The 10,679-nt window shown below is 42.3% G+C and overlaps 1 long non-coding RNA gene across 2 annotated transcripts; it reads right to left on the reverse strand.

Annotated features, from left to right (window-relative positions):
- Positions 1-5,028: 5,028 nt before the first annotated feature.
- Positions 5,029-8,411, reverse strand: LOC119330862. Of its 2 annotated transcripts, none has more exons than XR_005160303.1 (3): positions 8,028-8,411; positions 7,540-7,659; positions 5,029-6,787 (listed from the first exon to the last, which is right to left on the reverse strand). It is a non-coding gene; the product is annotated as an uncharacterized LOC119330862 (long non-coding RNA). The 2 variants fall into 2 exon arrangements; XR_005160302.1 differs by having other exon boundaries at positions 5,029-5,574; positions 6,704-6,787; positions 7,540-8,411.
- Between the last annotated feature and the right edge of the window lie 2,268 nt (positions 8,412-10,679).

Genomic DNA, 10,679 nt, shown 5'->3' on the forward strand with positions numbered 1-10,679 from the left:
CTCGGACGTGATGCCTATATACATGATCATACCTAGATATTCTCATAACTATACTCAATTCTGTCAATTGCTCAACGGTAATTTGTTCACCCACCGTAGAATGCTTATGCTCTTGAGAGAAGCCACTAGTGAAACATGTGGCCCCCGGGTATATCTTTATCATATCAATCTCCTACTACTTAGTTACTTGCTTTGCTATTTACTTTGCCTTATTTGACTTTGCATCTTTATCATAAAAATACCAAAAATATTATCTTATCATATCTATTAGATCTCACTCCCGTAAGTGGCCTTATAGGGATTGACAACCCCTATTTGTGTTGGTTGCGAGGATTTATTTGTTTTGTGCAGGTGCGAGGGACTCGCGCGTAGCCTCCTACTGGATTGATACCTTGGTTCTAAAAACTGAGGGAAATACTTACGCTATTTTTCCGCATCATCCCTTCCTCTTCGGGGAAAACCAACGCAGTGCTAAAAGAGGTAGCATGAGGCCCGCTTTCAGCCTCTTTATTCCCCCCTTCATCTTCCTTTGAGGGCACCTGATGAGGCGCCGGCTCGAGCATTCTGTCCAGTACTGGATTGGCTAAGCCCTCGAGAAGGGGGGCAGAACACCTGATCATCTTCGCCTTTGTTATCCAGTCCTGGTCAAAGAGCGACTTTTCAGAATGATGTCATGATACATAAAAGGACGGAGTGTTCAGCCATGGGATTACTTACTTGGGTATCAGGGCGGTTGCAGCTCAGACCTGCATCCTCGGTGGTGTCCGAACACTCTATTTGGTGTCCGAAGAACAATTTGTACATCTCTTCGAGCGTCATGCCGAGGAAGTGTTGAATAGTTCGCGGTCCTTCCGGGTTGAATTCCCACATACGGAGGGGTCGACATTTGCAAGGCTGGAGTCGACGAACTAGCATAACTTGCATTACCATAACCAGGCTGAAGTCTCTCTCAAAGAGACTCGAATGCAGCTCTGCAATATCGGCACATCCTTTGCTGGACCCCAGCTCAGCCCCCTGCTGATCCATGACGTCAGTTGTGGTGGGGGCCCGAGCGAAAGGCAGGGGCGGCTACCCACTTGGCACTTTGGGGAGCTGTGATATAAAACCACTCCTGCTACCACAAACTGGACACCTCTGGGAAGGAACCCTCTGGCCATGGAACATCAGCGCTTTTGCTTATTACGGCACCTCCGCACTCTGCGTGCCGCCCCTCGATCATCTTCGGCTTCACATTGAAGGCCTTGAGCCACAGGCCGAAGTGAGGGGTAATGCGAAGGAAGGCCTCACATACGATGATGAACGACGAGATGTGAAGGAGGGAATCCGGGGCCAGATCATGGAAATCCAGCCCATAATAGAACATGAGCCCCCTCACAAAGGGATCCAGAGCGAGGCCTAGTCCTCAAAGGAAGTGAGAGATGAACACAACACTCTCGTTGGGTTCGGGAGTGGGGATGACCTGCCCTCGGGCGGGCAGCCTGTGCGAAATTTTGGTGGTCAGATATCTGGCCTCTCTCAGCTTCTTGATGTCCTCCTCTGTGACAAAGGAAGGCATCCACCGACCTTGGAGGTTGGATCAGAACATGGTTGAAGGTCTGAAGCGCCTAACCTGAGCCTAGGGTGTTGGAACTCGAGGCGGGGGAAGGATTCGATTGAGCACGAGAGGAAAAAAGGACAGGTCTTGGCCTTTTTATAAAGAGGGTGAATGTCAAGCGTCCTCCTCATGGCCGTTTTGGACTCACCTAAAATCGAGGAGTCATGCCAACGGGCACGAGTGGGTTACCCACGTCCGTATTGATGAGAATCCCGTAATAAGGGGGACACGATCTCTGCTTTGACGAGACGTGTCAAGGAAACCGCCTCGCAATATGTGCAATGCTGGTTGGGAAAAAAGGTTCGGATAATGACCGGGCCATGACATAACGTCGTGCTGTCAAAACACGTCAGCAGATTAGATTTGTGAAAATATTATTCTCTCTATGGTGGTATGTGGAAATTGTTTTGCAGAGCTGGACACTATTCCTGGGTTCAAAATCTCCTGTGGAGTATTCGGAGGAGGAACCCGCCTTGCAATGCCGAAGACAATACTGTGCGCCAGACTCATCATCATTGAAGCCTGGTTCAGGGGCTAATGAGGGAGTCCTGGATTAGGGGGTCTCCGGACAGCCGGACTATATCCTTTGGCCGGACTATTGGAATATGGAGATACAAGATTCAAGACTTTGCCTCGTGTCCGGATGGGACTCTCCTTTGCGTGGAAGGCAAGCTATGCAATACGGATATGTAGATCTCCTCCCTTGTAACCGACTCTGTGTAACCCTAGCCCCCTCCGATGTCTATATAAACCGAAGGGTTTAGTCCGTAGGACAACATACAATCATACCATAGGCTAGCTTCTAGGGTTTAGCCTCTACGATCTCGTGGTAGATCAACTCTTGTAATACTCATATCATCAATAACAAGCAATCAGGACGTAGGGTATTACCTCCATCAAGAGGGCCCGAACCTGGGTAAACATCGTGTCCCCTGCCTCCTGTTACCATCAGCCTTAGACGCACAGTTCGGGACCCCCTACCCGAGATCCGCCGGTTTTGACACCGACAGTCATTAACCTGGATACCACTACTATCTTTGCTTTGCTAGTTGTCTCGATGCTACCGCTATGTCGCGCTACCTACCACTTGTTTATCAAGCCTCCCAATATGCCATGAAATAGCCTCTAACCTTTTCCCACCATCCCAGCAAACCGTTGTTTGGCTATGTTACCGCTTTGCTCAGCCCCTCTTATAGCGTTGCTAGTTGCAGTTGCAGTTTGTTCCATGTTGGGACATGGATATCATGGGATATCACAATATCTCTTATTTAATTAATGCATCTATATACTTGGTAAAGGGTGGAAGGCTCGGCCTTTTGCCTGGTGTTTTGTTCCAGTCTTGCCGCCCTAGTTTCTGTCATACCAGTGTTATGTTCCTTGATTTTGCGTCCCTGACACGATGAGGGTTTATGGGCCCCTCTTGATAGTTCGCTTTGAATAAAACTCTTCCAGCAAGACCAAACATTGGTTTTACCATTTGCCCAACATAATAACTAAACATGATAATAAATTTGACGCATAGGGAGTTAGCGCTATCCAAGGTTCGTTATTCAACCTAATACAGGGGGCCAGTGCTGATGGTGTTGGTCCCAAACGGGCAGCCTGTGGGGCCACCTTGGGGAAACTCGAGGGTTGGTTTTACTCGTAGCTTGTGTTGGGGAACGTAGTATTTCAAAAAAATTGCCTACGCACATGCAAGATCCATCTAGGTGATGCATAGCAACGAGAGGGGAGAGTGTGTCCATGTACCCTCGTAGACCGAAAGCGGAAGCGTTTAGTAACGCGGTTGATGTAGTCGAACGTCTTTGCGATCCAACGAATCCAAGTACCGAACGCACGGCACCTCCGCGATCTGCACACATTCAGCTTGGTGATGTCCCTCGTACTCTTGATCCAGCTGAGGCCGAGGGAGAGTTTCGTCAGCACAACAGCGTGATGACGGTGATGATGAAGTTATCGGCGCAGGGCTTCGCCTAAGCACTACAACAATATGACCGAGGTGGAAATCTATGAAGGGGGCCACCGCACACGGCTAAGACAACTGTCAACTTGTGTGTTCTAGGGTGCCCCCTGCCCCCATATATAAAGGAGCAAGGGGGAGGCCAGCTGGCCCTATAGGGGCACGCCCCAAGTAGGATTCCTACTAGGAATAGGAATCCTATTCCTAGTAGGTTTCCAACAAGGGAGAGAGGGGGAAGGAAGGAGAGGGAGAGAGGGAGAAGGAAGGAGAGGGGGGCGCCGCCCCTTCCTAGTCCAATTCGGACTCCTCAAGGGGGGCGGGCGGCCAGCCCTAGGCCCTCTCCTCTTTCTCTCACAAGGCCCATGTTGGCCCATTAGTTCCCCGGGGGGTTCTGATAACCCCCCGGCACCCTAATACTTATCCGGTGACCCCGGGAACTCATCCGATGTCCGAATAACATCGTCCAATATATCAATCTTTAAGTCTCGACCATTTCGAGACTCCTCGTCATGTACGTGATCACATCCGGGACTCCGAACTACCTTTGGTACATCAAAACACATAAACTCATAATACCGATCGTCATCGAACGTTAAGCGTGCGGACCCTACGGGTTTGAGAACTATGTAGACATGACGGAGACTCACTTCCGGTCAATAACCAATAGCGGAACCTGCATGCTCATATTGGTTCCTACATATTCTACGAAGATCTTTATCGGTCAACCCGCATAACAACATACATTGTTCCTTTTGTCATCGGTATGTTACTTGCCCGAGATTCGATCGTCGGTATCTCAATACCTAGTTCAATCTCATTACCGGCAAGTCTCTTTACTCATTCCGTAATGCATCATCCCGAACTAACTCATTAGTCACATTGCTTGCAAGTCTTATAGTGATGTGCATTACCGAGAGGGCCCAGAGATACCTCTCCGATACACGGAATGAAAAATCCTAATCTCAATTTATGCCAACTCAACAAATACCATCGGAGACACCTGTAGAGCATCTTTATAGTCACCCAGTTACGTTGTGACGTTTGATATCACACTAAGTGTTCCTCTGGTATTTGGGAGTTGCATAATCTCATAGTCATAGGAACATGTATAAGCTATGAAGAAAGCATTAGCAATAAACTAAATGATCATAGTGCTAAGCTAATGGATGGGTCAAGTCAATCACATCATTCTCTAATGATGTGATCCCGTTCATCAAATGACAACTCATGTCTATGGCTAGGAAACTTAACCATCTTGGATTAACGAGCTAGTCAAGTAGAGGCATACTAGTGACACTCTATTTGTCTATGTATTCATGATACGTTCATTTTGCATCATGATGTTATATCAATATTTATTGCATTATGGGTTGTTATCTATTATATACTTAAAACAGAAGTAAAAGAAGCCGTCACATTTATCCACATAGATCAAATTATGTGCACCGTCAATATTTGATAACAACGGCTGAGATTAAAAAATATACAAAAATTACATATAACTATTATGAGGTACAAATAGTTGCCTGACACGCCTGTCATCTAGCACGTCTTCAAACCTCAAAAAGAAAAATCTAGCACGTCTCCATCAATGTGTCCGACACAACCACAGACTGGTGCATGCAAATAAGGCAAGCAAAACTCCACACGGATTAACCAGCAAGAGCCCAGACGCCATGTGTCAAAAAAAGCAAGAGCCCAAACGCCTCTGGAAAAAATCTCCACACAGACTCCGCCAAGCCAATGACAAATATAAAGGCACTCGACCAGCCACATCCAGCACACAGCAAGGCAGCCCAAGATTTAGGATCAATATTTTTTTTGGAAAACTGAAGTCAGACAAATCTACTATAAACCAACGCGTCACCAGCGAAATCGAAGTCTGCCGATTATGTCATGCATCCAGTGATTCAACAATAGACAAACAAGAAAATTAGCCAAGAAAATTAGCCAAACTTCAACGCCGGGTTCAGCTCGAGTGCCGACAAAGTCAGGCCCAACCTTCTGAGTTGTCTCTAACCTGAATCATCAAGGTTAGTAAGTACTACTATTACTAAATTCACTTATCAGCATAAAATTTACATAGGTACTCTATCAGTTGTTTTCAACTCCTATTAAACCCCAAAAAATATGGCATACAAGAAGCTTAATGACTTAGCGACAATTGCTGATGAGCTTATTAGCCTCAATATAATTTTGATGGACCAAAAAATGCATTACATATTACAGATTTCTCTATTGTTTTGGACACCAATCCCTAATTATATTTTATTGTTTTGACAGGGCCCAACCGAGTTCATGCTACTATCAACATTTAAAAATCCATGCTACAATCTGTAGAGGTTAAATTATAATTATAATCAGTGGTATGGATTAAGTACAAAAACAAGTAGATAAAATAAACAATGCTCAGGTATGTCTATACTCTATACTCTGTGGTTTGAATTAAGACTCTTATCTAATTAATCTTTCTAACAGTGAAGCGATTAATCTCCAAATTTATTGTGATTGGATTAACACCCAAATGAAGCATGTGGAGTCAATAATAAAAAAAAGAACTCTTTAGGGGTGATAAAAATAGGAGTTACGTTATGGATAAAGTTTCCTTATTTTTCGAATGGTGATTTAATCTGCAGCTAAACTGTCCCTATTGTGACCTTGATGGTGCAGAAGTTCAATCCAGTAATGTTACAATATAGTTTGTTATTTACAGGGAAAATAACTAAGACATTTACCATTGATTACCAATTCCACAAGAATTATATAGGGTAGATATAATCGAAGCCGAGGAACTTCTTGGCAGGTATGGAACTGTATCTTTTATCAGTTATTAGTTATCAACTAATGAATAGTGACTCTGTTTGTTAACTAATATTACTATACTTGACTAACTTCATATGTGTGCAGAAGAAACTTAACAAAAATGATCAAGATAGATAGAAATATGAAAGGAACACTAGAAGAAGAAAATGTTTTACAAAAGAACATTATAAGAAATTACTAGAATGAGGCACAAAAATCAGACAAATCAGGTACTGTAACAAACTTCTAAGATATGATATGACCACTTCCGAGGAAAACAAGACTCCAAAACCTGGAGTGTTAATGGAGTCATATCAGCTAGAATGGACCATACTTGATTTACTTACGTCTCTCAACTTCTTCAGATTGCTAACTTTGAGTTTTGAGGTTGTTTTTTCAGGATTGTGAACTTTGAGCTACCTACAATATACCTGTTACAAGAAGATGGTGGTATATGTCATGTGGTGATCTCACAAAGCAGGTACAAAGGAAATTGATAAGAGTTGTGTTATATATATACAGAAATTATAACACCTCGGTAAGCATATATTCTGCTAATTTGAACAGTAACTTCTTGATTATGTTTACTTTGCAATGAAAAGATGCCAAATTAATTACCGTACACTACTATAAGCTGCACTTGATGTTACGAGGAGACCCGAAAAAATCTTAATATATCTGTCTCGAAATTGCAGAACTCATTGGGTGGGAAGCACAAAAATTATACAATAATTATGTTGAAATTAAGGCAAACTATTTATGTTTACTAAGATAATAGTAAGAATACTTGACATCCATCAATATAAGGAGGACACCCCTACCGGATAACAAAAAGTCAAATGTTAGCACTATCAAAAACATATTACATTATAATTATTTTAAATACATTCACACATGCACTTTTGGTGAATTTTATATTCTTGGTAACAACTATTCTAGCCTATGTTCGGTTTAGTTCAAGAAAACCATGATCATGAGGAAAAACTGCAGTATTACAGGTATCGCCTACAGCATAGGAAAAAAATCCATTTCATATCGATTAAGATATATGAACCAAATTTCAGTTAATACATTTAATCCTTCTTGCTTTGTCCTAAATACACATATAGGTCATATAACTTGCTAATATATGTTAGCAACAAAAAAAGAATACTATTAAACCACCTACAATGGGGAAACTTACATGTCAAGAATAAGCCACTCTCGACGAAGTAGAAATGATGCAAAGTTGTAGCAAATTAATGGGTGAAAGGCGATGGCACCAGCAATGAGGAAGCCCAAAACCTGCCTTTGCCTACAGACTCTTTAAATGAAAAGAGACCAATCACTATATAAAAAAATATACATCGGGGTTATACATAGTATATGGATATAACGGACATACGCTTTGTTGTATGAAGCTCCATATAATGGCTACAGATATGTTGAAGAGGCAATAATCAAAGTTGGGTAGAATATAAACTAAAAAATAATGTTAAGCCAAATATCTCTATAATGTATATCCTACTAATGACGGCTAGATGAACAACAAAAGAAAGTATGAGGTATATCAACCTTCCCTCTGAATGTATTTAACAGATCAACAAAGTAAATCAACTTACAAAGTACATATATTGTGCCAAGCAAGAGAAGAATGAAGAGAATAATGGGAGACTAGGGATAGATTCATACCTGTCCTTGCTGCTCCGCCTCAGACGTGGAATGCTATGGAGAAGATGGTCGTTCAACCCAACGACACAGCTCTCTGTCCCAGAGCCACGAACAGGAGAGTAGAACACTGTCGGAGAACCTAACAGCAAGCAATACCCCTCATAATCTCCGGTGGCCTACCCGGCGACCGATATGCCTCTACAAAGCAGAAATAGTGAGATGCGGCCTTGCTGGTAGGCGACGCAAGATCTGCGGCTTGAATGCACATCCGCATTTCCGCCAGACTTGACCTCCAAGAGCATCTCCTTCGCAGCTTTGGTGATGTAGGAGCATGCCATTCGATTTGGTACAGCCAGCTTGAGGGACTATAATGATAGAGCAGAGAAAGGGGATCTGTTTATCTTCTCACAGAAGAGATATGGAGACTTCTAGAGAGTAGAGACGGGAAGAAAGTTGACCAATGGGCCTATTATCACCTGGGAGGCGTGGGTGAAAGCAAAACGAAAATATTGTATAGTACTGTAACTTTTTTCTTGCAACTTGCATCTACGGCTAAAAATTGTGTGTCTATTTTCTGAGAGTGTGTATCTGTTTAGTACTACTGAATTTTATAATAGGCTGATGGATTAGGGGCATGGAGTGGAGTAGTGGACGTTTTTTAAAAATATGGAGTTGTGAACAGTTTTTTTTCTCCAAAAAATGAAATAACAAGTATATCACCTAGGAGCGTAATTACGTAGGTACATCACTTATTGTAGACGATCAACTAAATATGAAAAAAAATGAGCACAAACAAACAGAACAAACTTCGATTAGAGGGGCTGAGGGAGAGAATGTTTTTGAAACATAGCAATAAATCAGATAAAATATCCAGCAGTGCATTTTATTTATCGTAAAGAAATGTAAGCTATTGCAAAATAAATTAGTCACTATTAGAAAGAATCATGAATGGCATTGGCGTATGGTGATGATCCTCATAATTTATTTTGACCCAGTGTATTATTTTTATGAGATTATTATGTTATTTGAGGGAATTGTTCTTCTAATGGGGGGCAGGGGTCTAGGAGTAATCTTGAAAAAAAACTAAATTTTGAAATGGAATTGCATGAGAAAAAATGCCTAACGTAAAGCGTGTGACCGGGAGTAAGATAACATTTTTTATTTCTCATGATTTGAGGCATTATTATTGATTCTACATTACCATATATCCATCGTCATGCAACATAGAGATTTAGAGGCATGTCACTGTACCAAATAAAACACAACTATAATAATATTATTCAAAAGGTGTATAGATAAGGAGAACACTAAATTTATATTTGAGATACCGATGAATGAATTTACAAGAAAATTAACAAAGATTAACGGAGAGTAGAAGAGGGAAATCTAGGGACCATTTATGAACCATGATTTTACACAATCGATCGCCAACCGATGAGACATGAAGTGTAATATATTTCAAATGATGGATAAAGCGGTGAATTATATTACAACATCTTAATACAAATATAACATATAGAAAATCTAGCCGCGCAAATGCGCGGGTCGCACCGCTAGTTACACATTATGTCACAATACTTATGCCTATTCTTTCTTATTTCACAAAATTTACATAAAGAGAGAGAATGCCGGCAGCTGGGATTCTGGGCTGGAAAAGGAGCAAATATTAGAGACCTATTCTGCACAGCTCCAAAAGTCCTGAAACTTCACGGAAGATGTTTTCCAAATATATAAAAAATACTGAGAGCAAGAACTTCACCAGGGGGGCCACACCCTGCCCACGAGGGTGGGGGCGCGCCCCCTACCTCATGGGCCCCTGGTGGCCCTCCGATGGCAATCTTCTGCTATATGGAGTCTTTCGATGGGAAAAAATCATAAGCCATCTTCTCGAAAGAAACTTCGCCGCCACGAGGCGAAACCTTGGCGGAACCAATCTACGGCTCTGGCGGAGCTGTTCTGTTGGGGAAACTTCCCTCCCGGAGGGGGAAATAATCGCCATCGTCATCACCAACGCTCCTCTCATCGAGAGAGGGCAATCTCCATCAACATCTTCATCAGCACCATCTCATCTCAAAACTCTAGTTCATCTCTTGTATCCAATTCTTGTCTCCAAGTCCGGGATTGGTGCTAGTAGGTTGCTAGTAGTGTTAATTACTCCTTGTAGTTGATGCTAGTTGGTTTAATTGGTGGAAGATCATATGTTCAGATCCTATATGCATATTAATATCCCTATGATTATGAACATGTTTATGCTTTGTGAGTAGTTATTTTTGTTCCTCAGGACATGGGAGAAGTTTTGCTATTAGTAGTCATGTGAATTTGGTATTCGTTCAATATTTTGATGAGATGTATGTTGTCTCTCCTCTAGTGGTGTTATGTGAACGTCGACTACATGACACTTCACCATTGTTTGGGCCTAGAGGAAGGCATTGGGAAGTAATAAGTAGATGATGGGTTGCCAGAGTGACAGAAACTTAAACCCTAGTTTATGCGTTGCTTCGTAAGGGGCTGATTTGGATCCATATGTTTCATGCTATGGTTAGGTTTACCTTAATACTTTTGTTGTAGTTGCGGATGCTTGCAATAGAGGTTAATCATAAGTGGGATGCTTGTCCAAGTAAGGGCAGCACCCAAGCACCGGTCCACCCACATACCAAATTATCAAAGTACCGA

This window comes from Triticum dicoccoides, chromosome 7A, assembly GCF_002162155.2.
Source record: "Triticum dicoccoides isolate Atlit2015 ecotype Zavitan chromosome 7A, WEW_v2.0, whole genome shotgun sequence".
Classification (NCBI taxonomy): Eukaryota; Viridiplantae; Streptophyta; class Magnoliopsida; order Poales; family Poaceae; genus Triticum; species Triticum dicoccoides.